We start from the raw sequence: 12620 nt of genomic DNA, 5'->3' as shown, positions 1-12620 counted from the left end.
ATTCCTTATAAATTGTAAGGGGGATGGTGTCTGCTGTGTTATATTTTATCACACTTTCCCTCAAAATATCCCTGGCAGGGAGCCTTTTTGGAGATGCAATCAGCACCAAAGCCTTGTTTGGGGAGGAAGATTTGGGACTAAACAGCAGCAAACTCCAAAATGTTCCTTGGGAAAGCTTAGGAGAGAAACCCCTTAGAGCGGGGTTAGTGGGGTCTGGCCTTCTTAAATCTCCTCGTTTTATGGCTTTTCCCAGACCCACATGGAACAGAGATGCTCTCAAGGTCTATTAACAGCAGTGCTAATCCAGCCTGGCTGCTTCCACCGGCCCTGAGCCCCCAGGGAGCACAAAACACTTCCCAAAGCAGCCCAGGGAAGTTTGCCACCTCCCAGGGAATTTGTCACCTCCCAGGTGACGCGGGGCAGCGCTCACTCTTCTCACCGCGACTCACAAAGCCCAGATCCTCATCAGCTCAGGAGCAGAGCAGAGTGAGCAGGGCTGGGCTGCTGGTGGCCCTGGGGAGGGGACATTGGGGGACATTGGGGGACAGCGGGCTCCTCCCGTGCTGGCCTCTCTGAGTGCTCACGCTTGGCTGCCCCCCGCGCTTTTGTGAGGCGCTCCCGTGTTTTTGGCAGGCACTGAACTGGAAGGAAAAGGGTCTGATTATCTCCTCCAGCACCTCAGTGGTGACCCAGAGCGCTGACCCCTTTCCTGTCACTCTACATTTGCTCTGGATGTTTTACACAGCGAGGGGGCAAAGCCTTCACAATTGATCCAGCTGCATCCAAAGGCGCCGCGTGGCTCCCGCTCCATCCCTCAGGGCTCCTGGGCTGCCTGTCCTCCTCAGAGGAGAGATCTGGGGGGGCCGTGCTGGGGTCAGGACCTCTGGCACAGGCTGGGCAGTTGCCATTCACACAAAAGCTTCTCCATGTCCAGCGTCTGCTTAAAACCCAGATAAGGCAGCCTGCCTTTACCCCAAAGGCGTCTTTTGTCGCCGTGATATTTTATGAAAAATCCTTTGCCAGGATTTTTCTCCTATTCTAGCTGAGAAGCCTCAGGAAAGAAATGTAAACAATTAACTGTGTGCTGCTGTGGAATGCAACAGGTGCATCTGTGATTGGGGGGTACAGGGGGGCACAGGGCAGGGCTGGTGGAGCAGCATCACCTCGAGTGTCCCTGGGTGACAGAGCCCCTGTCCCTCTCCTGCTCTACTCCCTTTTTGGGAGCAGCTCTGAGCCTCCGTGCCATGAGAGGTGCAATTTGGAACAATTTCCCTGCCAGTCTCGCTGCAATCTCGTGTAATCTCCCCCCAGAGGGGATCAGCGATCCCACGGTGCTGTGAGGAATGCAAATCACATCCCCCACGGTTCTGAATAATGCAGGGGAGACAGAGCAGCCAGCAGAACCCGGGCAGGTGGGGTGGGGTGGGGTCTGCCTGCTCCTCTTTGGGGATTCTGCACCTTAGCTCAGGCACACAAAGAGCTTCAGCAGCGCCTGGGCAAGGGAAATCATTTGTCTGGACCATCCCAGCTGGCAGCTTGGTGCAGGTGCCGTGGTTAAAGGTGCTGGGACCTGCCCGAGGGTGCCCTGGGGGGTTTGGTATCCAAATGGGAGCTGGGGTGATGACTCTGTGAGCTCAGAGCCCTCAGCAGAGCGGGTTTGGGCTCAGAGGGAATGCCCAAAGAGAGGAATGCGGAGGGAAGTGTCTGCATCTCACCACCAGCAGGACGGCAGCTCCCTGTCCCTCATCCCACTGCTCTGCTGCAGGTGGAGCAGCCAGCCTGTGGGACACCTGGTGGGGGTGGAGGGACAGGAGGTAAAACTTGCTCTGCTTCTGTCCCAGAGCCACTGAACACGGGCTAACACCCAGCCCATAGATTAAAATCCCTGCTGCTGTCAGCCCGAAGCACAGCTACCCAACAGCCCAGCTGAATGGCAATTCCAGCAGAGCATTGCAGCTCCAAGGCTCCCAGGCCCCTCCTGGAAGGTGGAGCTGGAATTCCTGGCTCTGGCAGATGGCCCTGGATGCTCCAGTTCCCACCCCAAACCCTCGGAGCTCTGGGTGGGATGTGGGGCTGAGCCCAGCCCTGAATTCGATGTCTCAAACCTCGTCCCTGCCCAGCAGCACAAAGTGCCCAGCGCTGAGCAGCACCAGCAGGAGAGGCAAGAAATGGAAAACCCAAATGCAGGGAGGCTCAGAAATAAGGAGGGAGGGACCAAGGAAATATTTTCACTTTGTTCTCCGAACGGGATGGGAGTTGGGAGAAAGTTCCAAGAGGGCACATGAAACTTCTGCCAGCTCCATTTTCCTGTCAGAAACCCCACCAGGCTGGCAGAGCCCTCCAGATTAAGCAGGGATTTGCTCATTCTGGGGTTTTGCTGTAATCCAAACCACAATTCCCTGATAAGCTGTTACCACATTTGTGACCCAACGTGTCCCAGCTGCTCGGGCTGCCAGCAGAGCCCACAAACCAATTGCTGCTGGGAGTGGTGGCAGCTCCCAGCGCTGCCAGCCTCCCTGTCATCAGCAAGGCAGCAGGAGCAGCACAGCCAGGTGAGAACACGACAGCCCTGGGGAGTCTGGCAGGTCCCAGGGCATTTTTGGAACATTTACCTGCCTGGCACGTGGGGCCCCGTGAGCTGCAGTGCCAGGGACACCACACACAGCTGGGGGAAGGCTGGTGTGGGAGAGCAATCCTCCAAAAAACACAGGGCTGCAAAGCTAGCAAGCTCTGCTCTTCTAAAAATTACTCCTCATATCTGGATTAAAACTCCTTTAAAGTTTTGGCATTTGATTCCCTTTAAAAACCCCCTTTGCCATAGCAGCGCTCACATAAAAAAACACGGGTTTTTTTTTGGGAAATGCATTCCCAAAAGGCATCTCCAGTGCTCCCAGGGCTCAGGAGAGCAGAGTGGGGCAGCCCCTGAGCCTTGAGCCTGCACAGCCAAGGAGCAGAGGAACCAAGAGCACAGATGAGATGAGCCCATGGCACAGGAGGAGCCCCACATCCACCTGCAGGGAGCTGAGGTGGGCTCACACTGAGTCCAGCTGTGTAAAAACCACTGGCAGGGATTATTTTCCAGCACTGGTTGTTGTTTGGACGGGAGCAGGGCAAAGCAGATCCCTCTGCTCTGCTTTGGAGCTGCCCTGAGCCTGCCCAGGCTCAGCACCCCTGGTGTCCCAGCCCAGCAGAAAATTGTCCCCAGCCCCTCAGGGCTGCCACATCAGCCTCTCCTCTGTCCCCACCAGCTCTCCCTGCAGTCAGGCCTTGCTCAGCACCTCTTTCCTTCCCCTTCCAAGAACACGAGCCTCAGCAAAACACAAACCTCACTTTTAAACAAAGGCTGACGTGTCTTGAAACAATTATTGCCCATCTTGGGGGAGGAGAGGGCTGGCAAAAGATTATTTTGGGAGATTATGTCTGGAGTGACTGACAAACTGATCTGCAACAGCGTTTGTTTTTAATCTGAAACAGGTTTGGGGTGGAATTGAGGGAAAAAAGCTGCAGCCACCCACTGCCAGGAGCTGCTGGAGGCAGGGGAGCTGCAGGCAGCAATACTAATGTGTTCTGAGTTCCAGCCACCTCCCTGAAGTGGCCACACATCCCTGTCCCCTGTCCCCAGCACCTGGGAACGGCCCTGCCTCCCTCCCTGGGGCAGGGACAGACCCACAGAGGAGCTGTGCCTTTCCTGGGCACCTGGTTTGTTTCTTTTTTTTATTTTTTCCTTGCCCATTTCTTGCTGTTTTTGGGTGAAATTCAGGGATTTTTCTTTCACTACCCCTGTGTTACCCACAAAGACCTGGCTGGGAGTCTGTCAGAGCTGTACTCTGTGCTGTGAGGGAGGTAATGCTGGGGCCTGTGGAGAGATTGAAATATTAGAGGGGCTTTGGATAAGCAGAGATGGGAAGGGAAGGGAGGTGGGGATGAGCCCCTGGGGGATTTTTGGGAGGAAAGATCAGCCATGGATGCAGCTCCAGTAGAAAACCCCAAGTGTTACAGACAGCCCCAGATTCACAGGCAGCACCCAGGGCCAGCTCAGCAAACACCCCCAGATGTGGCTCCCACAGAGAGGGGAGGCTCCAGCCCCCAAGTCCATCAGCCCACGCTCCAGTCCTGCCCAAACCTTCCCCCCAGAGCTGCCAGGTCCGTTCAGACACAGCCCTGCCCTCCCCAGGGGCTGCTCTCAGCTGAAGAACCCACAGCAGCTGCCTTTGTGCATCTTTTAGCAGATTTTTAATACACATTTTAAGGAGTTTTTTAAAAAGAAAGCCCGAAATCCACCCCAAAGGCACCCGAGGGCAGTGCCAGGAGCCTTGGTGATCGCCTGCATGGAGCAGCCAGGCCAGCAGCAGAGCCAGCAGGGTCACCTGCAGGGGGGCAGGGGACAGGCACATTCCGGGGCCAGATGCCACATGGCAGAAGGACAGCAGGCTCCCAGTGTGGAGGGATTTCTGCTCCTGCAATCCCACCCCCTCTGCTGAGCTGCTGCCAGGGCCCTCCTGGCCCCGCTGCCACCGAGAGGCTGCTGCCAACAGATCCTGTGCAAAAGTGTGGGAGGGGAGGGGAAAGAGTGGAAAATAAGGGGGAAAAAACCCCTCTCCTTCTTGAGATGAATATCTCCAATTGAGTTTATTTGGAAGAATAACGAGCAGGCAGCCAAAGGCAGAGAGCACTGGCCCCCAGCCCGTTCCAGCACGGTCCTGGTGGTCCTGACTGGGATGGGAGGGGAGCACACCTGGGGAGGGGGATTGGCACAGGGGCTGCTCCTGCTCTTCAGGCAGCTGAAAGCAGATTTATCTGCTGGATAATGAAGGCAAGAGATTCTCCAAAGGGACGAGTTTCAAGCCAAATCGCCAGGCTCTTGCACTTGGTGCTTTAATCCTTCTCAAAAGTGTCAGTGTTGGATGGGATGGGATGGGATGGGATGGGATGGGATGGGATGCCCATCTCCCATCCCTGCTCCCCGCCACTGCTGCCGGTGCTCAGGGGGAGGCAGCAGGCAGAACTGGGCACAAGAGGCAGTGCCACCCTTGGGAGTGCAGGGATTGCACATCATGAGCCAGCAAAGCTCCTCGTTTGCAAAGGAGGGGAGGGGGGAAAAAAAAAGTAAAAATCAATCAGCCACAAATTATAAATAAAAGAGATGAAAGTTGAGAGCGAAATGAAACAAAGCCCCAGGTGGCCTCTGCCTGGGGCACTCCTGCTAATTTTAGTTCCTCAGCTCTTCCCGGAGCTGTCTGGTTCCATGTTCACAGTTTCAGAGCTTTTCCTGCACTCCCGAAAATTTTGCCACCAAAAAAAAACCACCAAAAAAACCCCAGCAGAATGCCAACGCCCAAAGCAGAGCTGCAGCAGAAATGGAGTGAGAGGAAATGAGAGATGTGCTTCACACATCTGGAGCTCCCAGGTTCCATCTGCGGGGCCCAGCCAGGCACACACAGACACGGAAGGTCCTGCAGGTTCCTCTCCAGGTGCCCTCTCAGCGGGAGGGGGGAGTTTGGCTCCTGCTGCCTCTTCCCAAGCTGGAGTGGATAAATCCATCATCCCACAGTGCTGATGTCATCACTATGCCCTGAGCAGCAGCCTTTGGGCTTTTCCCTGTAATTTTCATTATCACTGCACTCTCTATCTGCCAGGCACATCCATTAGCTCTCCCTTCCCAAACTGCTCCACAGCCAGGCTTTGGGAAGCCCTGGGAGGATTCCTGCCTGCTGGAGGGTTCCACACCAGCCTCTCTCTGCTGGGAAGGTACAAATAATTCCTGTGCTCGGGAGGGGAGGGCAGCACCCAGCATCCCCCTGAACCCACAGGGTGGGTCAAGAGAGCAGAGAGCCAGGGATGAGCTGGAACATCCCCTCTGGAGCACAGCAGCTGCTCCACGTGGAGAGGAACCATCCCAATCCCCACTCCCACCCCTGAACCTGGCAGCCATGCCCAGCAGAGAGGGCAGCCCCATCCCCATCCCATTCCCATCCCCATCCCATCCCCATTCCACATCCCCATTCCCCATCCATATTCCCCATCCCCATTCCCCATCCATATTCCCCATTCCCATTCCCCATCCCCATTCCCAGGGAAGGTGGAGATCCCTTTCCATGCAGCTGCAATTGGGAAATGTGCTGCGAGAGCAGAAAAAAAAAAAAAAAGCAGCTGTTTTCATGTAAATGTCCCCAATAATAAAAGTGAATGAAGAAAGCAACACATCCAAACAAGAAATAGTACATTTGTGCTGGAGAAGCAAAAATGATTCTAAAAAAGAGAGCTTTATCAACAGTTTCCAGAAGGCATCGGCTGCTCTTTAATGCTCCTCGAGGAATGGCAGAGCTCCTGCTGGACCTGGGCTCTGCTGCCTCTGATCACAGGGCTCTGAACAAGCCAGGCTCGGCACAGCACACTTGAAAACATGAAACTTGTTTGTTTTCTCAAGCAAACCCTGAGCTGCCTTTCTCTCCCCAAACCTGGTGGTAGGTGCTGTTTGCCCCGTTCCTGCTGCATTTCCCTGGCAATCCCCACTCTGGCGTGGCCAGACTCCCCTAAAATCAAGGGCAAATAATAAAAAGTGTGCCCCGTGCAATGGGATGTGCTGCTGCCATCCCCGGGATGCTCGGGCTGGCGTGCCTAAGGCCTGCAGGCAGGTTTGTGAGATTAAAGCCCGGCACACAATAAATAATTTAGCAGCTAACCACAAGCCAGCCCCTTCCCGTGCTGCAGAGGAGCGGGGCTGTGTGATGTGTACACTCATTTAAATGCCCATCGCTGTCATGTACACGGGTGTGTTTGATTCGGGGCCCTGTGAGGAGCGAGGGGCAGCAGCAGAGGTGCAGGGGCTGGAGGGACAATTGCTGACAAAGCCTCTTGCTAATTACTGCAGCCTTGCCCTGCTGCTGCCCGTGCTCCCCCTCTGCATCCCTGGCCAAGGAATGACAGTCCTGAGCCCTCCCAGCTCCTGGCAGGCTCCCCAGTATGAACTGGGAGGGACTGGGGGTCTCTCCCTCACCCCGTGGGGATGGCAGCTCGGGTTCAGGGTTTTGCTGGGATTTTTTGCCCAGGTCACAGCCAGGAAAGCCCGTGGCCCTTGCACATCTCCAGAGGATTCTGGTGCAAATCCCCGGGGCTGCTGCACCCCGCAGCAGGCAGGGCTGGCTCTCCCTCCCCTATTCCCAGGCTGGGCTGCCTGCAGAGAGCTCCCCGAAGGAAAAGGCAGGCTTCTTCCCACCCCAGCAGCTCGGCAGGAATGGGAAGAGGCTCGTAAAAGGCAGAGGGAGGTGTGGGGCCCGTGGTCACAGCGGGGTAAGGCTGCTCGCTGCTGCGTAAATAGCGGGGATGCTCCGCGATGGATCCGCCCCAAACCCGGCGGGTTTCACTGCCCCGCTCACTGCGAGAGGCACCCGTGGCCACGGCGAGCTGTCAGCTCCATCGGGGGATGGAGGGAATGTTCAAGGCAGCATCACCAGACACCCACCTGCAGCCGTCCCCACCTCAAACCGCGGCCGTGCTGCTCCTCCGGGGCGCCGCAGCCCCCGGTTGTCCCTAAATCCCAACCTTTTCACAGCAGCAGCAGCAGCCCAGGGGCTGTGGCAGCGCCCAGGACTCTCCCTGCACATTCCCCCGTCTCTCCCGGCACATTTGTGGTTTCCACATTTGTTTTTACTGCCTCGAGGAGGCATTTAGAGAAGCAACATAGCCCCAGCTTCTCACAGTGTTTCTTGCCACCCAGGGATTTAAGATCTTACAAATGGACCAAAACCTGTGTTGTTTTGACCTCTGAGGATTTTAAAAGCCTGCAGAAAAAATATGTTTATAGTAAAGAAAGCATGAACTTCTTGACTCGTGAGTGGAAAGACAGGAGTCTGACAGTGCCCTACCCCCAAACCCAAAAACATCCAGAACAGCAACTCCTCCAGCTCCACACTCCAAGGACAGCAGGGACAGGCAGGAAAACCACCGGGAGTTCACCAAAGGGTTTGGAATTTCATGATATTTTTCACCAAGATAATTTCAAGTAGAAACTCATTATTGAACTTGAGGAAAAACGTCGTGAAACGGAGGAGGAATAACTTCTGCCTCACTTGATGCTCATAAGGGAGATAATGGCTGTGAGAGAAGGTGTGGGGATGAATTATCTGTGAAATTCAAGATGAAAACCTTGTTGGGATGGGGTGCTGAGCAGCCTGCTCTGGCTCAAGGTGTCCCTGCTCTTTGCAGAGCCTTTGAAGGTCCCTTCCAAGCCAAGCCATGCTGTGATTCCAGAGGCAGGATGGATTCCAGGCAGGATGGATTCCGTGGGTAAGGCTGCTCAGCACTCGCAGCCTCACTGACCACACTTGATTTAGAGCTGAACCAAAAGCAATCGCTGCCCTCCAAAATTTCCAGCTGATTTTTCAAGGTGCCTGAACCTGCATAAAAACCCAGAGTCATCCCCATCTCCTGAGCCAAGAAGTGAGATTAAAGCAGCCTCCGAGCTCACCTGGCTCCATTTCACATCCCCAGCACTTCCTGAACACCTGTCCCTTCCCTCTCCAGCAGCTATAAAAATATCTGCCAACTCCTGGCTTTCTTCTGATGTGACTTGCTCTGGCAGGCGCCAGATCCCAGACCCAGGGAAGGGATGCTGGGAGAAGAGAGGCCAATTTCATGCCATTAAGAGGTGGCAGGGACATTCCTGAGAGCTCAGAGCCACAGTCTGGAGGGACTTGGCAGCTCTGCCCCGTCTCCAACCCCAGACACCCCCAGTGCTCTGCTCTGGCTCCCAGCCCTTTTCCTATTCCCTTGCACAAATCCCAATTAATATGATTCCAACTTCTGGCTATGAAAAATAATAAATGTGAGGGACCATGGGGCATTCTGGGGACCCTTTTCAGCACAGATGAAGCAAAGGGGAATTACTTTCTGAGGCTGGAAAAATCCTTGTTTAGGGAGAAAATAAATCCCAGCTCCTCCAACCACAGCAGCAAGTACAGTACTGAACTGAATCCCCTTATTTCACATCACTGGGCAAAAATCAGACTTTTTTTTTTCTCAGACCTTTAAATTAAACAACTTCTTCAGCCAAACAAGAACCATCTGCCCTCTCCCACCTCTGCTGGGATGTGGGGATCTGCGCTCCGAGGGTGATGGATTGAGCACGGAGCCAGCAGAGCCCGTGACCTCCCAACCTGCAGCTAAAACCAGACAAATCCTTGGGAAGGCGCCTGCAAATGGATGATTTTCATCTGCTCAATAACAGCCTGCTGTCCTCTTGGCTTCTCCACAGGCTGATGCAACCGAGTTTTTCCTGAAGTGTCGGGGGTGATAAGGAAGGATAAATCACCCGGATGAGATAAGCACCCATAAAATGAAGTCATCTCAGGACAGGTCCGGACATATATATTTCATTGTGAAAGAGCTCCTTTATTCCCACTAATGGAACAAATGAAATCAGCCAAGCTGAATAAAACTCTCACGTCCCAAGATGTAACAAGGCACTTAAAAGTTCTGCGTTCCTCCGGCGGCGCAAGCCGATCACTCGCGGCTGTCCCTCGGAGAAGTGGAGGAGCAGGGACAGAGTGCAGGAATTCTGCAGGTGACAGGAGGGTGTTCCCAGCACGAAGAGAGTCCCAGCAGTGTGCATTTCTCCGTGGCACTCCTGCAGGCAGACTGAGCAGCTCTCTGGAGTGACCTCACACCCTGGGATGGATTCCAGCCACGTCCAGAGCAGCTGCCCCTGGGACAGTGGCACAGGTGGCCAGGACAGCAGTGGCACCCCTTTTCCAGGAGAACTGGGGGTGATGTCATTCACACACTTTATCCTTCACCTCAGGGCACCTGAAATAACCACACCTGGGCCCTTGCCTGCAGCACTGCAACACCTCCACATCTCCAAGCACACAAATTAAAACCTTATCACCACTGAGCAACTCAGCGCTGGGTGAAGCCCAGGTACAACATCACAGTTCCAGCTTTTCCCTCGCCTCTACCACCCAGGAGCATTCCCAGCCCGTGGGAAGGCAGGCAAGGCTGCAGGAACTGCATTTTTCCTACAGCCAGCATAAACAGCGTGATGGAAAAATAATACCTAGATGGCGACTGGCAGACAGAGCAGAGACATTTATTTATTCTTGATCACAAACAATGTCCTGCATTGACAAGCTGAATGAAGGGCACTTCACTGATTTATTAGACCTAATAAGAAGCAGACCTCTCGGGATGAAATACAAGATTGATTTTTAGTGGTGAGCCTTGCTGCCATCCCAGGCACTGAGCTCAGGCTGATGAGATGGAACCAGGCGTGCACAGGGAGGGACATGGGGCTGACACAGCTCTGCTGGGGCAGGGCAACACACGGGAGGATTGCCACGGGGAAGGGGAGGTGCAATGGAAACACAGCAGTAACAGCCCTGCACGCTGCTCTTTTCTCCCTGCAATCCTCCTCTCTCCCACTGAGGCTGCGGATCCCAAGAGCAGCAAACCACTGGGAAGTTTAAGGGAAGATCTGGTAGAATTCCTGGGAAACCTCTGAGCCAGACCCTCCCCATGAAGCTGCCTTCCAGAGGAGCCCCTCTAAGCACAGCCAGTGCCATTTCCACATCAGGCTCACCACATGAGCTGAGTTCTGTGGATGCCGTTTTCCATCAGGAAAAAGCCAACCAGCACAGCAGTGCTTAGCTTGAGGCCCTATTAATAGCAGTTCTAATTATATGGCTGCAAATTTAATTCATGGCAATGATTAGTGTCAAAATCAAAGGCATCACACATCAATATTGATAGAATTGTATGAAGCCCATAAACAGAACAAGCAAGCTGACACATCTCCCCCCAGCACTTAGTTGCTGTTAACCGTTGCATTAATGTCCCTTCTCATTTTGCTTGATGGAAATGGTTTTGTTGGAGGAATCCCCGATTCTGAATGGTTGTGTCTCCAGCATGGGCCCCTTTCCCCTCCTTCCCACAGCCAGGGGGCTGAGGTGCTTTGGAAGGAGAGCAGGAGGGAGAATTTCATCCCACTACCTGTGCTCGGGCCAAAGGGCCACAGCATCAGCAGCATTTGCTTTTCACCCTCTCTGAGACAATTCCTGGGCAGCAGAACCAGCAGGAGCTGGGAATGTGGCAGGAGCAGTGAGGTGAAGAGCTAAAGGCAGGAGGACACCAGAGGGATATCCCAGTGTTTCCAGTAAGGAATCCTCACTGGGAGAGCACAGGCAAATTTGGAAGATTTCAGAGCCATCTCCCTGACTTTCCTCCAGCTACACAAAAATGCCTTCCCTGAAAGCCCAGACGGAGCCAGCAGCTCATTTCCAAAGGAAATCAACAGCTGTGGGCGAGGGAATAGGTGTGACAAAGCTTTCAGACATTAGTTGTGTGGGTAGACCTGAGACGGAGGAGGACACGGAGGAGATCAGGTGGAAAAGGCGTCTGCACAAAGCCCTGGCACTCACAGAGGTGCTGAACGTTTCCACCATCATTTCACAGATGGGCAAGGAGAGATAAGGAGAGTCCTGAGCATCCTGAGCACTCGCTGACCTGGAGACATGTCTGGTTATCTTGGAACAGGCACAAAATCCAGAGACAACCGGTTACCTTCCCTCCTCTGCAGCCAGAGCCCCTCAGCTCGGTGCAGAGCTGCTTCCTACGCCTCACCTGGGCTCCCTCGGGCCATGGAAAAGACAATCCCACGTGTCAAAGGAGGGAAAATCTGCTAAAGGTGTAGACAGAGCTGGGAGAGAGAGAACAGCATCCTCAGCCCCACACAGGGGAGGACGGGACCAGGATTGTTCCAGTTAATTACAGGGGGCATGGATCCCACCAGCTGCAGGCAGCTCTGCTGTTAAACAAGGGCAGATGCCATGAAAATCTGACTGTAGTGAATGTCTGGGATGAGTTTACTTCAGAGATGGGCCAATTTTCATCCAAGAGATAAAGGATTGCAGGTGAAGGATTGCACAGCCCTCCCTCTGGACAGCGGAGCACGAATAGATTAACTTTGCATCAGAAAGCGTTCAGTGTAGACTAGCACCAGGAATTAAACCCTGCTGGAGAGACTGCTGCTTCTGTAATCCTCCATAATTCATGGAACAAGCCCGTAAATACCTCGTGTGCAGGCACAGGCTCTTGGCTGTTGCTGCATCTGAAAGAGGAGCCTCCCCTGTCCCCAAAGCCTGCCCACAGCGAGCACCGGGCTGCATCCCCAGCTCCGGGCTTGGCACAAACCTTTGGGGTGTGCTGGGGGTTTCTCTTCTTCCATTTAGCTAAAAAAAAAACCAAACCCGGCTCTCCCCTGTGCCACGGCACGGGAAGCAGGGAAGAGGAGGGCTCTGCTTTACAAGCTCCCTCTCCCCCACGTTCAAAATTGCCCCACTGACACTCGAGAGGCACCAGGGAGGCACCTAATTTACTACTACTCAGCACTTGTAAAGTGCTGGATGAATATTAATGAACTGATGTAATTAAAATGATGCAGACATTCAAGTGTAGTATCTGCCCGTCCTTGTATCTTCCTGGATAGATGAGGAAGAAATTCCCTGCTGCTTAAGGACTCAAAAAATTAACAGCCTGCTGTTGATTACATTTGTTAACTCTTTCCCTGGCATGAAGGAGCAGGGGCTGCATTTAGCAGGTTCACCTAATGCTGTCATTTAGAGCTG

At 53.9% G+C, this 12620-nt stretch overlaps 1 protein-coding gene across 3 annotated transcripts in view; it reads right to left on the bottom strand.

The window, feature by feature from the left end:
* Positions 1-12620, bottom strand: part of PLXNA2 (plexin A2) — a 138929-nt gene that overhangs the window by 104875 nt on the left and 21434 nt on the right. The gene's annotated exons all lie outside the window — the stretch shown is intronic.

This window comes from Pyrgilauda ruficollis, unplaced genomic scaffold (genome assembly GCF_017590135.1).
Source record: "Pyrgilauda ruficollis isolate IOZ18807 unplaced genomic scaffold, ASM1759013v1 scaffold100, whole genome shotgun sequence".
NCBI classification, from domain to species: Eukaryota; Metazoa; Chordata; class Aves; order Passeriformes; family Passeridae; genus Pyrgilauda; species Pyrgilauda ruficollis.
This window is presented reverse-complemented; position numbering and strand designations above follow the sequence as displayed.